Source organism: Typopeltis vanoorti, chromosome 18 (assembly GCF_054136105.1).
Source record: "Typopeltis vanoorti isolate ZY-2024b chromosome 18, IOZ_Tvanoo_1.0, whole genome shotgun sequence".
Classification (NCBI taxonomy): Eukaryota; Metazoa; Arthropoda; class Arachnida; order Uropygi; family Thelyphonidae; genus Typopeltis; species Typopeltis vanoorti.
In genome coordinates, this window is record NC_143566.1 from 59,252,686 (window position 1) to 59,272,697 (window position 20,012).

The window sequence follows — 20,012 nt, forward strand, 5'->3', positions numbered from 1 at the left end:
CAAGAGAAGGTAACAAAAAGGAAATGCTGTGTTCCATTAGTTAAGTAGGGCGAACTCAGGAAGGAAAATTAACACATTGCTGATCTCATTTATACAAACAAAATATATTATCAAGACAGAGTATAGGAAGTATATTTTTTGGACTTAATTTCTACTACTGGGATCTATAAATTGTTATGATGTATCACCTTCATTAAATCACAAGAACTCATTGCAGTAAGGCACTATATCACACAACTCTCCATATACATTACATAATTTTCCAATACACCATCTGCTGCCTTGCTAATAGTATTTTTAACTGCTAATTGCATGTGTTTTCGCCAGTTTGTCTGTATGTATGTATGCAGGATGATAAACTAGAGTTTCCAGGAAGGGGGAAAAACTGGCCATCTCACTATGAGATCACCTTGTTCATTTTCAACTAAAAATCCATATAAAGATTGCTGTCATCATGGTGAGAATAAAACTCAGGTCTTTTCCAATCAAAAGGTGCTTTTTTTTCCTGTCATTCTTCCAACTACACTATGGAGATGCTTAAATGGAGAATGGCACTTAGCTATTTTATTTAATTCCCATACACCCTGCTAAGAAAATAACTTTAATATTGAATTTTTGAAAGCAATTAAACATGATAAAGCATTATGCAGATCAGAAAAGATAAAAAAATAATAATACATAAATAAAATAAGACTCGCACTGAACTTAATTGTATTCTACTGGTAATAACTGAAGTGAGCCAGATTATATTTTTAAAAAATCCCATTACTCTGTTTACTTTCCTAGAATTATTTCTTAAGTGCAAGAAACAATGGATAATTTAAGTTTTAACAAGTGTTATGAAAAGGTATACAATTCACTGGCAAAATATTATATGGCATGCATATTTTCTTCCTCTCAATTTTTAATTAACAACATTAAACAAGGTTATATACTTTAGTATAATGTTCAGAAGAAGAAAATTTTATCTGATAAAATATTTTTCACTTACCTAAAATTTAATCCACCTTCCAAAAGTAGTGATTATCATACTACTACTACTACTTTTTTCTCCAGTGCTGTAGTTAAAAAAAAAAAAAAAAAAGTGAATATGTTAAAATTTGTCAACGAAGCAAAATAATGCTAAAACATTTTACTTTACAGTTAACATCAGTTTAATTTTTTTGAATGCAATTAAAAAAAAAAATAAAAGAATATGCAGATCACAAAAAAAAAAAAAAAAGAAATAATAAGACTTCTGTATGACTCTTTACCTTTCAGCTATGTTAAGAGAAAAATGAATGTACCTCTACCAGAAAGAATAATAATCACCAAACTATTATTTTTTCTGGCATCTGGTTAGCATACCCACTCCAACCAACAGGGTTGCGGGTTCAAATCTTGCTACGGACATGGCTGGATGTTTATGATTGTTTATAAGTCGGAGATGAATTTCATCTCTTGGTGTGACACTACCACCCTGCATATTGGGGCCTAAGTGACTTCAAAAAGTTCCATGTTTGATCTTTAGAGCAGGGTTTCTGGACTAATAATAAATTTAAAAATTACAAAAAAATATATAGAATAGATAAAAAAAAAAAAAAAGAAAAAAATTCTTAGCCCACTTACAATACAGATGTACTATAGGTTTACTAATAACCTTTTGCAGGCAGGAAACAAAAAAAAAAAGTTTCATAATGTTCTTCTTCATCCTCTCATCATTCCCTCCATTTTCATAGATCCTATTACTTAAATGTGAAATGCTACTATTCCATTTGCAAATTCATTTGTTTCTTAATAGATACCTTCATCTTATGTTTCCTTAACATTTTTTTTTTTTTTAATCACACATAAGTTACAAAACTATTAATGCTGTCTTATGCAAGAGATTAAAATGAGAGAAAAAACCTACTTATGTTTTTCTTGAATAATTAGGATTGTAAATTTTGGGAACACTACCTGAGAAAGACTATTCCAAAAAGATACACAAAATAAAAGAGAGTGATGAAGGCAAGTAAGAGTGCTTGGAGTGAGCATCTGAGAGAGAGAGAGATCTTCAATTGATTAACCATCTCTCTTCTTGAAAACATCAAGAATTTTTAGGAGGTTTCTGTCATCCCAAATGTGATGATTTGAAATTTTGTACATCATTATCACTTTACAGACAATAACTGATGTCATGAGAGGAAAATGATCCAAATTGTTTTTTGAAGAGACCGATAAGGTTATAGGTATAATGTGAGCATGCCAGAAAAGACTAGAGGTCTGATAATCCATGAAGAAAAATTTAATCCTGTCTGGAAGATCTGGATTTCATGAAAGGTAGGGATGAGATTTTTCTTGCAAGAAATAAAGCAGGATTGTGTTTTGGTAGTTGACAAGGTTGTTCTCGCCCTACTGAAGAATGGCATGGAGATCATTGTTTTAAAACATTTATGGAAGATCCTGAAGCTCAGAATGCCTGAACACTGCAATTACCCTTCTCAAAATGGTTAGTGAATGAAGAGAATAAAATTTATTAAAAATAATTGCACTTAACATTTCAGCTTAAGAGTGCCTTCAGGTGTGTGTATTATATATGGTTGTATATATATATACAACTAAAGGATAAGTGTGTGTGGGGGGGGGAGTATTAAAATAAAAATATCTGTGTAAAACTGTGTTTAAGTTCATGGAGAATAATTTAATACCTTGTTCATTCTTTGTATCTGACCATTAATTCATTTAAATATGTAATTAAATAACGATGGAGATAAGGATCATCATTAACTCCTTGGTTAATCTCTTTTCAAGATAATTCGAAGTTTAATTTTATTTGTAATTTATTGTTCTTATATGCATACACACATAGGATTAAGTTACTTCTATAATTAGCTTATAGAAGATTAACACATGATCATTTGTTTAATACATTTTTTTTTTTTTTACTATCTTCCCCATTAGTACAAGGTAGGGTCATCTTATGATTAGCAAAGAGAATTATTACAGCTCAGCTTCAGCCTTTGTATATATTATTATGAACTCCTGAAGGTAGTTGAATTATTTTTAATAAATTTTATTCTCTTAACCCATCTGGCCAGCGTGGTGCTATAAGGCCAAATACCTCCCCATGAGGACAATGCAAATGATTCTCTTAAATGATAGTATAATTTTCAAACCTTTTACAGTGAGTGCTGTAAGGTTTGTCAAATAAAGAGAAAGAATGGAGTTTATTGTCATCAGTGACCACCCACAGGTTGTACTGATATACTATAGGTTTGGAAACTGTTTTTGTGAGTCTGTGTGTATATGGTGGAAACACACACACACACACACACAAACACATCAATAGGATATAGCCTGTCAGTGACAGCAAAACTGCTATAACTAATAGAAGGCTATACAGTACTTGGAAAATCATGATAAAGCACAAAAAGCAATATTTTTCCTTCTTATTCTTGGCAAACACCTCTACAAGTTACTCTGTCTAACTAATTTCAACAGTATTCAAAATACAGTTAATTTTTTACATTACCAACACCTGTACAGGTCACAATTTCCAAATGATTTTAACTGAATTTGGAATATGGTAATTTTTTACACTGTGTATATCTCCAAGAGAACTGCAGCCAAATTAGACAATTTTTTGTGAGGCAGGGAAGAAACATATCCTTAACAGATATTTCTGCAGCTCACTGTTCATATATGGAATACAAATTTTTCTAACATGGCTTAAAGTCCTCTAAAAGATTTCACCCAACTTAACTGAAGTGAAAGGGATAATGTCCTATGCAGACAAATCTGCAAGTTATATCATTCAAAGAATAGTCTAAATTTGGAATGTAGTAGTTTCTCATGGATCTAAAGGTCTCCTGAGAAATTTAACTGATCAGGCCAAAATGAAAGAATGAAGAGAGAAGGGGGAGATTACAGGGCACCCATTCTCTGTACATGGGTAGTCTGAAAAGTTTTGGGCCTAACAATGAAAAAACAAATTTATAATTTCAAAATTATTTTTATTTTTCAACATAATCTCCCCTTAAGACTAATACATTTATTCCAGCGAGGCTCCAGCGCCATTATCCCATCCCTGTAGTGGTTCTCAGTAAGATCTGCAAAATACTCCTCTACATCTACAATTACATCTTGATTCAAAGAAAAACGCTGACCAGCAAAGAAGAGTTTTAGTATTGGGAAGAGACAGAAGTCAGAGGGAGCCAAATCTGGAGAATAGGGTGGTTGGGCCAATAATTCACAGTGCAGATTCCTTAATTTCCCATTGCCAAAACACCTTTGTGGGCAGGTGCATTGTCCTGATGAAAGATGAATTTTTTCCCTGCAAACTGGGGCTTTTCTTGCGAATTTTTTTGGCTAGTCTAGTTAAATAATCGAAATAATATTCCCCAGTTATTGTTTTACCCTTTTCAAGATAATTAATAAACAAAATGCCTTTAGCATCCCAAAACACCGATGCCATGACCTTTCCTGCTGATGGAAAACTGACTTTGTCTTCTTTGGCATTGAACAACTGGCTTCTGTCTGCTGTTTGGATTCTGGTGTGTAATGGTGAATCCAATTCTCATCCATAGTAATAAATCGACACACAAAATCAGTTTTATTCTTGTTAAAATGCTCCAAGTACTGTTCAGAGATTTTCATGTGAGTGTTTTTTGATCTACTGTGAGCAAGCGTGGCACCCATCTTGCACAAAGCTTTTTCATTTGCAATTCTTCATGCAAAATATATCCTACACGTTCTTTTGAAATGCCTATAGTCTCAGCAATTTCATGCACTTTAACTCGGTGGTCATCCAATACCATATCGTGCACTTGATCAATGATTTCTGGTGTTGTTACACTTTTTGGACGTCCTTCACGTGGATCATCTTCAAGGATGGTACAGCCACATTTAAACTCAACAGCCAATTTTTAATTGTCAAAAAGGAAGGAGAAGAGTGGCCATAAACTTTTATGAACTTCGAATGAATTTTATAACCGCATGATACTCTATTTTATCCATTTCAAGGGATACAGACAACACTTTTGCTTTAGACAGCTCTATAAAACAAACTATTTGATAGAACGACTTGCAATTTCACATGGATGCTTATGACATATGTACCAACTTTAAAAAAAAACTTGCCGATAGTGTTGCCATCTATGGTCGAGACCAAGAACTTTTCAGACCACCCACACGTGCCCTACTATCTAAAGGTTGCAACATTCAACCGTTTGACCAAGTGCAGAATATAGCTATTTTTTACCCTGCTTAAAGTCACCTAACAAATTCCACATAATTGGACTAAAATGAAGAAAAGACAAAGAAAGTAATAATGCTACAACTTGCAATGTTCAGCCAGTTTTGACCAATATTTGTTTTATGTTCTTCATCTAAAAAACAGTTTTATTTTCTAGTAGCAAGGCTTATACGTTGGTTAGACATAACTGGTAATTAGTTTACGGAATTAACAACGTAAATGAAGTATATTAATTAAAGGTAACTTTAATGAATCACTTCTATATTTCGGCAACGTCACATTGCCATCTTCAGGAACATAAAGATATGGTATGTGCACTCAGGAACTAACACAAAGCAAATGAGGAAGAAAGCAAGAAACTAATATTGTTCCTAAAGTCCTAATGGTGCCCTCTTGCAGGCTAATTTGGTAGTCTTGGCAGTTGGGCTGAAGTTCTCATAATGAAAGTCTCCCAAATTTGGAGCAGTTTCATGCACCCAAATTTGTTGAGGTTAGGACTGTTTTTTAGAGCTGCTGAAAATGCTTTGAATAATCTTTCGTATTTAAACTTGCTGCGATGAATTATTTTTGTTTTCTTCCAACGAATTTTATGGTGGGTATCTAAGGCATGGTCTGCCAGCCCAGAGCGGCTGTACTGGTGAAAACGGATGTAGTCTTGGTGTTCTGAAATCCTGATATTTGTTGTTCTGCCTGTTTGGCCAAAGTAGGACAATTTGCAGCTGCAAGGGACCTGGTATACACCAGGTAGGTCTAGGGGAAGTGGTTGGTCTTTGGTAGAGGGGATAAGGGATGCCAACTTTTTATATGGTCTGTAACAGGAAGTAAGGTCATATTTTTTGAGGATATTGGTTATTTTCTCAGAGGTGCCCTGGATGTAGGGGATGGTGATAGACTTGGTGTAATCTTTATTGTGGAGGGGGGTTGTGGTTTACAGGTTTTAGTATTTTTTGGATTTTTTTGGGGTTATAGCCATTGGCTAAGAAAGTGTTGAGGATGTGGTTTAGTTCAATAGTCAGGGCCTTGTCATCTGAGCAGATTTATTTTGCCCTGTTATATAGTGTTTTTATCACCCCTTATTGTTGTGAGGGGGGGGGGGGATTGCTGGTGAATGTATCGGCCAGTAGGTGAGTTTTCTGTAAACAGAGAAAACCAAAGATCCATTAAGTTGGGGGGTGATTAAAGTGTCTAGGAAGGGGAGGGTGTTGTTTTCCTCTTTTTCTAAGGTGAACTGGACTCTGGGGTGTTGGTTGTTTAAGTGTGTTAGGAAGGAGTGGAGTGTGTCTGAGCCATGTGGCCAAATAGCAAACACATCATCCACATAACGAAGCCAAATAGTGGGTTTCGGCCCAACTATTTGGCTTCAGCCCAACTGCTAAGACTACCAAATTAGCCCGCAAGAGGGCACCATTAGGACTTTAGGAACAATATTAGTTTCTTGCTTTCTTCCTCATTTGCTTTGTGTTAGTTCCTGAGTGCACATACCATATCTTTATGTTCCTGAAGATGGCAATGTGACGTTGCCGAAATATAGAAGTGATTCATTAAAGTTACCTTTAATTAATATACTTCATTTACGTTGTTAATTCCGTAAACTAATTACCAGTTAAGTTTTATTTTCAACCAGGAGATAGATAGTATCTTATGTAATTAATTTAATAAGTTAGTTTGTTATTGTATTCTCAAAAAACATTTTATTTTGCATAACTTGCAAGTCATCACCATTCTTATAAAAATCAGAGATACCCTTAGATAAGACAATTTTCATTTATTTCATTGTCAACTGTAATTCTCCCAACACCATCTTTAACCATAAGTAGGTATGCAGGGGTATTTGTAAATGAATAAGCTTATTCTTATTTTCATAATTCACAACTTGAATTAGCTTAGTGTAATTATATATGTGAACATACATGATGAAAAGATTTTTTAATAGTGTTAAAAAAAAAAAAAGTTACCTTTGCAAAGACAAGCTGGACACCAGATCACATTATTGGCGTGATACTAAGAAAAGTTAGCCTGACTCAGTTGGTAATGTTGTCCATTTTCTGTTGTTTTTGCAAGCTTTGTTATTTCTCTTTTCTAATTATTTTTATAAATAAGTTATATACATTGACCATTCATTATGGATGAAAATAAACAAAAAGGAAATGCAAATTACACTTTTTAGTTTTGTAAAGTGCAAAGGTAAGGGACCAAAAAATATTATAAAAACTGGCAAAATAAGTTCTATTGTGTCGTCAGCTAAAAAAAAAAAAAATCAAGTTACAAGGAATTCAAGTGGTTGAGCTATGAAGATGAAATTTCATTCATTAATGTATAAAAAATATTCAGGACTACTGGCAGAAACTCTAGATTACTACAAGGTTTTTAAGGTCTTCAGTTCAATTTTCACCATTTAGTCTTGAGCAGGATAAATTTGAATTTCATATTGAAAAGAAGAACATGTAAGAAAGTTTTAAAGCAAATAAAAGTTGAGCATCTCTCAGATATGAACTGTACACTAAAATGCACAAACATGATTGAAGAAAAAATGAAAGAGTTTGAGAATAGGAACCACACCTTGGAGATTCAGTGGCAAGCCCTAAAGAAAACATTGCTTGATTCAGCCAGAGAGGCATGTGGTGAGGTTGTCTGTTAGGATAGAAAAATCAGAACTCCATGGTGGACACAGGAAGTTAAAGAGGCAGTGAAAAAAAAAAGAAGAAAGCATATCAAAAGTTCCTGGCAAATAAGTCAGCTTGTGCTCTTAAAGAATACAGAGACAAATGTAAGAAAATGAAACACTATTGTAAAATTAAACTAAACTGTAAAATTAGCTAAACAAAAGTCATGGGAACACTTTGGTAAGAACACAGAAAATAAATATCAAGAAGGTGGCAAGATATTCTGGAGGTTGTTGAAGAAGCTCAAAAATGGAGGAAAGAGTGCTGTAAAAGAAATTAGAGATAAAGGTCACATAAAAACAGGAGAAAAAGATATCTTTAAAGTATGGAGTAATTAGTTCGAAAAATTGCTAAATGAAACAAGCAGTGATGACAGCACAGTGGTAAAAAAACACTGACCAGGCATGCTGTCAGGAATACATATCCATACTTGAAGTAGAAAAAGCCATCAAAAGCATGAAATGTGGAAAGGCAGCAGGAGTAGATGATAATCGACCAGAAATGCTCAAGCACGGAGGTATAAAAATCTTACAGTGGCTGCACTGCGTAGTTCAGAAGGCCTGGAAAGATGGACGAATTCCAGATGATTGGAGTAGAGCTCTCATAGTACCCATATATAAAAAGGGAAATAAAACTGAATGTCAGAATTACAGAGGTATTTCTCTACTGAGTGTTCCTGGTAAGATATATGCAAGTATACTTGAGAAATAGTCGAGAAGGATTGTAGAAAGGAAGCTCGGTGAAGAACAAGCTGGATTCAGGATCAGATTTTCACTTTAAGACAGACAGCTGAGAAATCATGGGAATATAAAGGTCTGTATTTAAAACTGAATATAACTGTATTTAAAACTGAAATAAAACTGAATGTCAGAATTACAGAGGTATTTCTCTACTGAGTGTTCCTGGTAAGATATATGCAAGTATACTTGAGAAATAGTCGAGAAGGATTGTAGAAAGGAAGCTCGGTGAAGAACAAGCTGGATTCAGGATCAGATTTTCACTTTAAGACAGACAGCTGAGAAATCATGGGAATATAAAGGTCTGTATTTAAGTTTTGTAGATCTGGAAAAAGCATATGACAAGGTGCCAAGAGAGAAGCTATTTGAAACGCTACAGTTATATGGTGTCAATGGGGGAATTATATCAAACAATACTTAGTCTTTATTTGAGTTGTAAGTCAGCAGTTAGAATTGAAGGAAGTACAGGAAGGTGGTTTAATGTTAAATCTGATGTCAGACAAGGATGTACTTTATCCCCTCTGTTATTCATTATCTATATGGATCACATTATGAAGGAAAGTGGTATTAAACCTGATATCAAAATTGGAGATGTTAATCTCAGCTCTTTGCTTTATGCAGATGATGTTATGCTTCTAAATAAATCCACTACAAGTCTGCAAGATTCCCTTACTAAAGTGAATAACTGTTGTATAGATATGGTATGAAGGTCAGCATTAAAAAGACAAAGACAATGAAAATAGGCAGAAGCAATGAAAATATCAATTGCATTGTGAATGGAGAACCTATAGAACAAGTAAAACATTTCAGCTACTTAGGCATGATTTTTAGTGAAGATGGTAAATTAAATATGGAAATACACAACAGAATCAGCAAAGCTGGTATGGTAGGAAGTCAACTGAATAAATTTATATGGAATAAGAGAGAAATTAGCCAAAACATTAAATTAGCTATACAAGACAGTATTCAAGCGAATTTTATCTTATGAATCTGAGAGCTAGATCAGAAGTAAAACATTTGACTAAAGATATGAGAGTCCTGAGAAAGATTAGGGGCATCGATGGCAATATCATATTAAAAACGAGGATATTAGGAAAGAACTTGACATTGTCAGCATCCAGGAATGCATTAGCAGAGCTAATCTCAGGTGGTATGGTCACTTAAAAGAATGGGAGAGGAAAGATTAGCAAAACAAGTGTTCTCTGCAGGAAAAAGACCCAGAGGAAGACCAAGATATGTAAAAAGTGCCTTAGAAGATAGAAATATAAGATCTGATAATGTTGGAGTCTTGACAAGTAACAGACTGATTTGGAGGAAAATTGTAGATAGGAAGTTAGTAATGATGTAAATTTTTCATGTAGTACTATCATATCCTGTACATCCCTTGAGGGTATATATCAGGAATTTGATGATGGTAGTTCAATTTTCACAAAAAAGTGAAATTCCCAGGAAAATATGATTTCAAAGAAAGATGGATTCTAAAAAGGTTAGAAAACCTAAAGTGCCTCCTTTTTAATACAACCTATTATAAAGATAAATTAAATAAACTATTTACTGACTTCAAAAACTTTAAATGCTCAGTAGTAGAACAAGTAGCAAAATGACATGAAAGATAAATTTGTGCCAATTACTGCTGATGTTAAATAAAAATTAGTTCAGGAAATCAAAGACTTCAGTCTTCTTCTGGATACTTTTACAAATATTGCAAACGAGAAGAAACTCGTCCATTATATCAGATGCAGAGATAAAAATCGGAGGGAGAATTTGTTTTGCAAAATTCCTCTCCAAAGCTCAGCTGCAATGCATATTTTGATAGATAAGAATGTGAAATGAACCAGTTATTATTGTCAGGGGAGACTAGCAGTGAAACAGAAGTAGCATATATAGGGTGACCAACTATTCCAGATTTTCTGGGATATTCCCTGATTCTAATATACCATCCCACATTAGTAAATTGTCCTGGAAAGCAACTGGATTTTGAAATAGTCCCATTTATAAGATGGCATTTTTTTTTGTTTATTTTTATTTTTTTTATCTCATGCAAAAACTGAAACATTTTATATGCTTATCAGTTTGCTGGCATGCATCTGAAGCAGTGTTTATGATTATGATGTTTTTCACACAAATATAATTTATTCTTTGAATTAAGTCATCATCACACATTTGCGGCAATGTTATTTCAAAAGATGAACAGTGTTACTTAATGTTTCTCTTGTATTCACTCTGTTGATTAACTTTTCTTTTAATTACACAACAGTGATTTGATCTTTAAATTATTTAGAAGAAAAAATTTTCATGCAAATCCCCCCCCCCCTCAACCTTAAATTCTTTGTTAAAGAAAACTGAGTATACAAAGAAATAGTTTGTTGAACAATTCATTAAATTCTACACCAACTGTGGGTCGTATTTGTAAATATGGAGAAAACAGTTTGATGAGCAGAAGAATTTCAGATGGATTACAGTCAAAAAAAGTCCAGTTGACCAGAAAGATGTAGAAGAGATTAATTTTTTGCAAGAAAATATTTTTACAAAAGAGAGTTATCAGACAATTTATTTGATGAAAGATCATTCAAAAAGATATGTACCAGTTGAAAAAAAAATTTAGGAATTGAAGTGAACAAAATGGAAATTGCCATGGAATTTTTTTATTATTATATAAAAAAAATTTATATTTTTCTTTGTGAGAAAATTTTTGTTCTGGATTAGCGAGAGTAAAAAATGGTCACCCTAAGCATGTGATATGTTTGGGGAAAAAAGTGGACTAGAGGCAATATTAAAGAGACAGGCCAGATGTTAACAAATTATTACACATAATTTGAATTTGGTGGTTTTTAGATTCTATTGCAGATGTTAGATATATATATATATATTTATGAAATGATAAATTATAATAATACAATATATATACATACACCTTTTACTGTAATTCATACTTAGGGTGAATAAAAATTTTTTTTTGTGACCAGTATTTTGAAAGTTTATTTTTCACTTGGTTAGAGTATAATACATTTAGTTTAATCCTTTATCCAAGTGCGAGCAAACAAAGTTTGCGCCTGAAAGTATCTTCAGGATTGGGGTAAGGTGGTACAACACCAGGGCACTCCTTGCAAAGGTGGAGCAAGCTACCAACACTCCTATCTCAGTATCTCCCATAATGCAAAACACATCTCCTTGCAGATATGTCTAATGTTATGCATTAAGGGAAGGGCCACAACCCAGACTAGTTTCGATCTTTATTGAGGTCTCTTCAGTGGGAGCCAGGCCCAAGTGGAGATATCAGGCAGAAGCATTAGCAGGTCATCTCTACCTATAGGAGTTGCCAAATGGTGTGCCACCCTTTTTTTTAATAAATTACTCTGGATTTAGAGAAAGATGTTGAAAGTTTATTTTTCACTTGGTTAGAGTATAATAAATTTAGTTTAACCCCAGTCCTGAAGATACTTTCAGGCGCAAACTTTGTTTGCTCGCACTTGGATAAAGGATTAAACTAAATTTGTTGTGACCAGTAGATTTAAGTGGTATTTCTGGAGCCCTGGTTGGGAGTCACATAAGTCTTTAGTGAAAAAGTGAGGGAGGGAGAGAATTTTTCTGGCTGCTATGAATATTACTAATAAGTTCTAGTTATGTATTATATATTCTAAGTATCTCTGATATACAGAGTAGTGTATATTGGGTAAGAGTGACTATGCATAGGTTTCTGTGAGGACTGATGACAAGATTCCTCAATCTCAGGCACTGCACTGGTGGGCTTTCATATACAGTGAAAAATAATATTCCATGAGATTAATGAATGATCAAAAAGCAATAGAAAGACTTCCTTTTATTTCCAAAATTAACAGTAACTTTATCTTAAAGATTCCAGACATCATGATTTTGATAAATTTCTTCACTAATATACCATTAAAAGAAAGCAGACATTATGACAAAACAAATTTCCTCCTTATGTAATCAATGTTGTACCATAATTTTATTTTAGTTCAAAACACAAAATTTGCTGTATATAAGGCAGTGTTTAAGCCAATTTTAACTTATGGATCTAAGAGTAGGGTTTGAAATAAAACAGTTGATTGAAGACTGGAGCCCACAGATATGAGAGTTCTGAGAAAAAGTAGACAAGTGAATAGATGGCATCAATGGCAGGATCTATTAAAAACAAGGATATTAGAAATGAACTTGATATTGTTAGCATTCAGGAGTGTGTGAGCAAAACTAATCTCAGGAGTATGGTCACTTAAACTAAGTGGAAAAGAAAAGTTTAGCAAAACAAATGTTTTTTGCCAGGATGGCAGGAAAAATACCCAGATGAAAATCTATGTGGATTGATACACCAAGAAGTGCCTAAGAAGAAGAAAATATAAGTTCTAAAAATATTGAAGTCCTGACAGAGATTAATTTGGAAGAAAATTGTTGATAGAAAGTTAGTAATGATGTATATTTTTCATTTAGTGGCATCATAATATCCTATAATCCCCCCCCCCCACCTTGAGAGGACAAATCAGGAATTTGATGATGTAATTAATATCATGAGCACTGTCACCTCATCCATTCCGGGCAAAAGAAATTTTACAAAGAAAATAGTAAACACAACATAAGCTCTCTCTCTCAATAATATATTTATAGAATGGTAGTATTTTTAGGCATCTCTTGGAGAGGCAAATTTTGATTTTTTTTTTCCCCTCCCTGATAAGAATTTCGTTAATATGTATGCACCTATGTCTAAGATTCCTAGGACACTTCAAAGCACTACAAAAGATTGAAATAATACTGAAACTCACAAGAAAAATATCAAAACTCCAGATTTCAAAATGGTAGATAGGTCCAAAGTAAAAATAATATATTTTTATTTTGTGAACAAAAATGTAAATTAAAAAAGTGCAAATGAGACTTTTAAAAAATGTAATCAACTAATATCAAAATCAGATGGCAGACTGTAAATTAGAATTTCTAGTAGCTGCAATAATGGATGAACCAATACAATATTTACTCATGGAATGTAAATTTTAAAAATATGAATGCCACAAAAATCTAATCATTTGATCAATTTTCCTGTCTTAGACTGGCTGTTTGGAATAAATGGATATTAGAATGGGATAGGAGTCTCCAGATAATTGGTAGAACTGCAGATTAATTTATTGATTTTTTGGATGTTAGACTGTAATTTGTAAAGGTCAGATAACTGTAAAGTGATATGTCATGTGACCCACTATATGCTAATCATGTCCTACATAAACATCATACATTTCAAATTTTTTCAAAGTTGTGAAAACACACCCTATGAATTTTAGAAGTATACTTTAGATTTAGGATCCAACTTCTTGATATCTTAATCATTCATTAACCCACTAGAAGATTACTTGTTGCTTTACACTAAAATCACAAATACATGCCAAATAAATACATATTGAGGAGTCCCAGTGATTTATAGAAACTGGGAATAGTCATCTATATTCACAGAGTAGATCCTATTTGATGTACACCTGACATCCATCTAAAAGAATTCTAAATTACAGAAAACAGTTTTGTCAGCAATGGTTACAGCCAGCCATTAACAATACAGTATCAGAAAGAGGTTTTGATTTTCACCTTTGAAACTTACTTTTTAAGCATCTTGCCATATGTTCAAAAGGCTTGACAATGTAGAGACAGACACCTCAGAAACATAACCTAAAGTCAGTCCATACCACCAAAACCTGCACCTCTCCTTTCCTGTGTTAGAATTTCTTATTCATTAAGCATATCTTAAACTGTGAACAAATTGTTAAAACTGCCCAAAATCTGCCTTCCAAAAGTATGAAGTTGCTTCAAAAAATAAAAGTACAGTTCATGTGAAAATTCATTATTTGTTTTCCCTCTTACAACCATGACTGGAAAATGTGGTAATACAAGGAATATAGTAATATAAGGAATATTGGGCCTGGTGTAATGACTTTGCATACAAACATACACACTTTTAAAATTATTTTTAATACTTCCAATATTTCGTCTCAGTCACTGAGACATCTTCAGGAATTGTAACTAACAATTGCAACACACACAATACTGAATGAAACACGTGGCTATGACTCTGCAGTCCTATCTAGGGTGGTGTGCCTTCTATGGGCATTTGCAGAAGGCCCAGGTTGTAAATTGGGATCTCTGAAGATTAATGTTTCCTAAATTTTGGAAATTTTCTTTCACTGCCATTTGTTTAAATCTGGTTGATTTCCAAGTGCTGCTACAGATTCCAAAATGCAACACTCAGAAATCTTCAACTATGTCAAAGATGTGTTATACATGGATTATGCAGAAAATCCTTCACACAAAGCATGCTTATCTTATTTAAACACATGTACATATTATCTGTTTCCTTAGGATAAGTAAATCAAACCTGACAGATCATATCATAGCAATATGATTCATCAAACTATGCATAACATTTGTTGGGAAAAAATAAAAAAAATAAATAAATAAAATAAAAAAGTAGTTTATTGAAGTCCCTGCCACTTTGGAAGACTGTTCAGAGAGGCATTCTCTCTAAATCCCAATCTAAATAAAAATAATCACAACCTATAAGATGAATGACTAAAGATGACTGGAGGTAGATAACTAATTTAACATTTAAACATAAGTAACAAAAAATAAAATAAAATGATAAAAAATATTCTTTAGTCTATAAGCTTACAACTTTTCGTGGGCGGGAGGCACATAAAAAAAAAAGCATATTATAATTATTATTTATATGAGTACTTCATGGAGTCAGACTCATTGCAGGAGACCCACTCTATCAATTAACCCAATATCTATCATATATCTTCTTAAAACCTATTCACTGTTGGGGCACTCACAACCACCTCTGGCAATCCATTCCACTCATTAACTACTTTCCAAATAAAGAGCCTAGTCCACACATTCTTACTAACCACACTCTCAGACAACTTCCAAGTGTGATCCCTTGTTTTCCCCCTATATTGAAAACTTTGTTTTGTGTCAATCTGACAGAATTCCTTCAGTATATTATATCCCCTCTCCTCTGCCTGTTATCTAAACTCTGCAACCCACACACTCTCAATCTATCATCATAGGGAACATTCCACAGAACTGTCACCAGCTTGGTCACTCGTCTCTGAATCCTCTCTACCACTTCCCGATCCCCAAGAAATGCAGGTGACCAAATCTGTGCACAGTAGTCAACATGTGGTCAAATCATAGCCTTATAAAGAGGAATAATAATCTCCCATTTTTACTTGTTAATGTGTTCTTCAGCATCCAAGTAATCCTCTGAGCTATTTTGCAAACTCTTCCAATATGTCCTCTGAATTTCAAATCTCTAATCACCATCACCCCCAGATTCCTGGCCTCATCAATTTCCTGTAAGCTACTACCATAAATATGATACGAAGTATATAATCTTTTCATCCCGAAGTGCATTACCTTACATTTTTACAACATGAATTGACAACCACTGTCCTTTGCCCACACTGCCAATTTATTTAAATCATTCTGTAAGATATCTACATCAACCTTATCAACTATTGTCCTCCCTAGTTTTGCATCATTGACAAACAACTGAATATCCCCCTTCAAACTTCCGCTATATTATTAATGTACAAATTAAATAGTGGTCCTAGTACAGAATCCTGGGGCACTCCACTAGTCACTCGTTTGCCTTGATTCCACTCCACCATACACTCCTCCCAAATCCATGCCACCAGCCTCATATCCATTTGTCCAACTTATGTAATAGTTTTCCATGTAGCATTTTGTCAAATGCCTTTGCAAAGTCCAGCAGTATCATGGTGTAGCCATTTCCTTTATCCAATTCTGCTGTCACCTTATTATAAAATGTGAATAAATTACTGAGGCAGGACCTACATTTTACAAAGCACCGTGCTGCCCCCCCCCTATAGAGTATCATATTCCTATTCATCCATTCCTGAATTTTACTGTTAACCAACTTTTCCAATACGTTAACCACCACTCCAGAGATACTAATGAGTTCATAATTTGTTACTTCTGTCTTGAGTCACCCTCATGTACTATCTTAGTCTCTTCTCACTCCCTTGGAACCTTGCCAGAGCTATGACTTGCATTAAATAACTTCGTCAGAATCACTGCCAGTTCACTTGCTGTCCAAGGCCCACTGCTGTATTCATACTGATATTTTTCAATATACCGAGTACCTCCAGTTCATCACTTTAATAGTAACCCTTAGATGATATACTCTTGCGAAATGATCACTTAGTAACTACTCATATTTCTTCTACTTCTGTCACTTTCCTACCATCAGCACTGAGTAAAGTTATCTTTCCATAATCATTCTTTCTCTTACTTGATTGAAAGACAAAGTCGGTTCCATCAGCAGGAAAAGTGTTTTGAGATGGTATCTTTAATGTACAATAAACCCAAGGTAAAAAACTTTCTACACACACACATATATATATCAGAGTTTATAAGGCAGAAAAAATGGAATAAGATATTATTTTAATTAAAACATGATGTTTCATCCTAATTACATAGGATCTCTTCTGGTGTAAACATGAAAACTAGTAGACAAACAGTAAAGACTTACAATGGTGACAGTCACTATGGTCTAGCCATGGGCAGTCCTCTTTCACTAGTTTTAGCAAATCTTTATATGAATCTTTCAAAAAAAAAATCATAGAAGAATACCATCAGAAACCAAAATTATGGAAAAGGTATTTTGTTGATATATCCCTAGTCTGGAACCATGAAATACATTCACTTTTGAATTTTCATGAGTACCTCAATTGCCACCATCCTAACAAAATTTACCTAGGAGTAAGAATCTGATGGTTCACTCCCATTTCTGGATTTTTGACTTACTAAGAAATCTGATAAATTAAAAGTCTCTCTATATTTCAAAAGACCACATACTGAAAGATATTTACATGTACTATTTGAAGGACACAGTTAAAGAACATTATTACAGAACTCAAAAATTGAGTATTATTTCTTCACTAGGAGCAAGAGCTCACCATCTCATTACTGACAAGGATGAACTAGCTAAAGAACTTGAATATTTAAAAAACACTTCTTCAAAAAGGATATAATGAACGCATCATCTCTAGACTACTTAATCAACACTGGAGAGATATCTCTACTGATGAGGAAATCAAGAGTTTCATCGCTCTTCAATATATCATCTCTATTTCCATAAAATGTGCAAAAATACTTAGAGAACAAAAAATTAAAACAGTATTCACCTCCTTTATCAAGATGGGATCACTATTCTGATCCACAAAACTTCAATAAGGTCCACTTAAATATTCAGGTGTCCACCAGCTATGGTGTGAATGCAAGTCATCTTACTATGGACAGACCAAAAAAAATCTATCAAACAACACATTGAAGAACACATTCGAGATACCGAATACCAAACAAGTAAGACCACTGCTTTGTTATGACATGTCCACCCTTCAGAACACATGCAATTTACAGACATAGAATACCAGTTGTGGTGGTGGTGGTGGACGGTAGATGGCGTTGATATGGACGATTTGTAGTAGAGGTGGTTCAGTGTAGTGGTTGAGACAGTTTTAGGTGACCTCCCGTGATGAATCTTCGGACTCCTTGGAGGTGTCAGGAATAATAATAATAATATGTACTCTTCAGCTGACCCACATGATACAATGAAATAAGTGCTATGGGATAAATCTGAACTATTATACCATTGCTAATGATATAACAGAAAGAAGAATTTTGGAATACTTAGAAATGGTATTGGATCCAGAAGATCTAAATATAAAACCAAGCATCCGCTTGTCAGAATATATCCTAGCTGTAATAATCCAAATTCTTAAAACATGCATAATGTGCTCAACAACACAATGCATAATTAGAAATATTTTAAAAACTCCAGTCTACGTAGCTGCATAACTGTGGCTGTCACCTTTTTTTAGTCTTTACACTTGTTCAACTAGTTTTTGTGTTTACTCCTGAAAAAAATCTTATGTAATAATGATGAAACATCGTGTTTTTAATTATAATAATTGTTAATATCTTATTCTGGTTTCTGCCTTCTATATCCATGAATATCCTTGTTGGTCTACAAAAATGTAGACCAACAAGTCTGCATTTTTATTTATTTATTTTTTTTTTATGAAAAATCCATTCACAAAATGTTTGTCAATCTATAGTACACTAGTACCATGGATGGGAAATGACAAACTTGTTCACATTTGACTTAAAAAGCTATGGATTGTATTGGGGAAACATGAGAGGGCAGTAGTGGAGGGAATGAAAAAAAAAAGAAGAGGAAAAATTTGTTATGTGGGTTTGAAGTTGAACTGTGAGAGGATGTTGATTAGCTACTGAACTTATTTGGATGGATTTGACAGATGTTGGAGGAATTACTGATGCCAATTCTGATGAACAGCAGCCATAGAAGATGCACGCTGCAGAAACTGAATGCCTGTATGAAAGTGAATGAAGTGCATTAGTGAGGGGATCATCAATATTTAGGGCGCTCTTAGGGACACCATCCCAGATGAGGGAGCAGTATTCAGTATTGGGCATATTTGTGATTTGTACAGGGTTAGGAGCTGTTTGCAGTAAAGTAACACTTTGAGCAAAAGAGAAAATCTAACTTTTTGGATGCAGAGGCGGCAATATTTGTGATATGTTTATGCTAAGAGAGATTTATGGTCCGAGTTATTTCAAGAATGTAAATTTCTACCTGAATAGAGATTTGGGTATTGTCATGGGTAAGACAAGAAGAAAATGATTCTTTTTGTGGGATATAATGCAGAGCTATGTTTTGCTGACATTAAAGTTAACATGGTTATCCAAACCCCACTGATGAATGTTTTGAAGTTCAGAGCTTAAGGCAGTACAGGTTAGAGTTCTTCAGGCTGTTGTGATTTGCGCTTTGCAAAGCTTGTCAAACAAAAAAGAGGAGTGCAGTATGTTGCCATCAGCAAAACTGTGTACTGAATTGGTGGTCAGCTGGAGATCATTTATATATATCTACTCTATAACATAAAATGATAAGCCTTTTTTTTTTGTAACGTTTTTGTGTCACGTTTTTTGTCAAGTTATTTGAAACATTTTGAAACTCGAGGCTACCCTGAGTGTCGAGTCTTCAAAATTCAAGAGCTGGCCTACCAGTCCGCAACTCAGGGGGTTGGGCATAGGGGGAGGAATTCCCCCTTTTGAGTTTTCAAAATTCGAGTCATCAGAATTCATGGAGAACCGGCCTACCAGTCTGGAACTCGGGGGGTTGGGCACCGTAAGTGGCGGGGGGGTGGAACCCCTTTTCAAGTCATCAGAATTCAAGGAGAACCGGCCTACCAGTCCAGAACTTGGGGGGCAGAGCCCCCCCAGTATATATATATATATATATAGAAGGAAGAGAGTGAGTGAAAGAACAGAGCCTTATGGGACTCCAGCATTAATTGT

General features: G+C 34.1%; 1 long non-coding RNA gene across 1 annotated transcript in view; it reads right to left on the reverse strand.

Moving 5' to 3' along the window:
* LOC150096702 (uncharacterized) overlaps positions 1 to 20,012 on the reverse strand; it is a 48,679-nt gene that overhangs the window by 24,635 nt on the left and 4,032 nt on the right. The window contains exon 2 of the long non-coding RNA XR_016549843.1: positions 992 to 1,058. This is a non-coding gene — a long non-coding RNA (uncharacterized LOC150096702). The remainder of the gene's footprint in view (positions 1 to 991; positions 1,059 to 20,012) is intronic.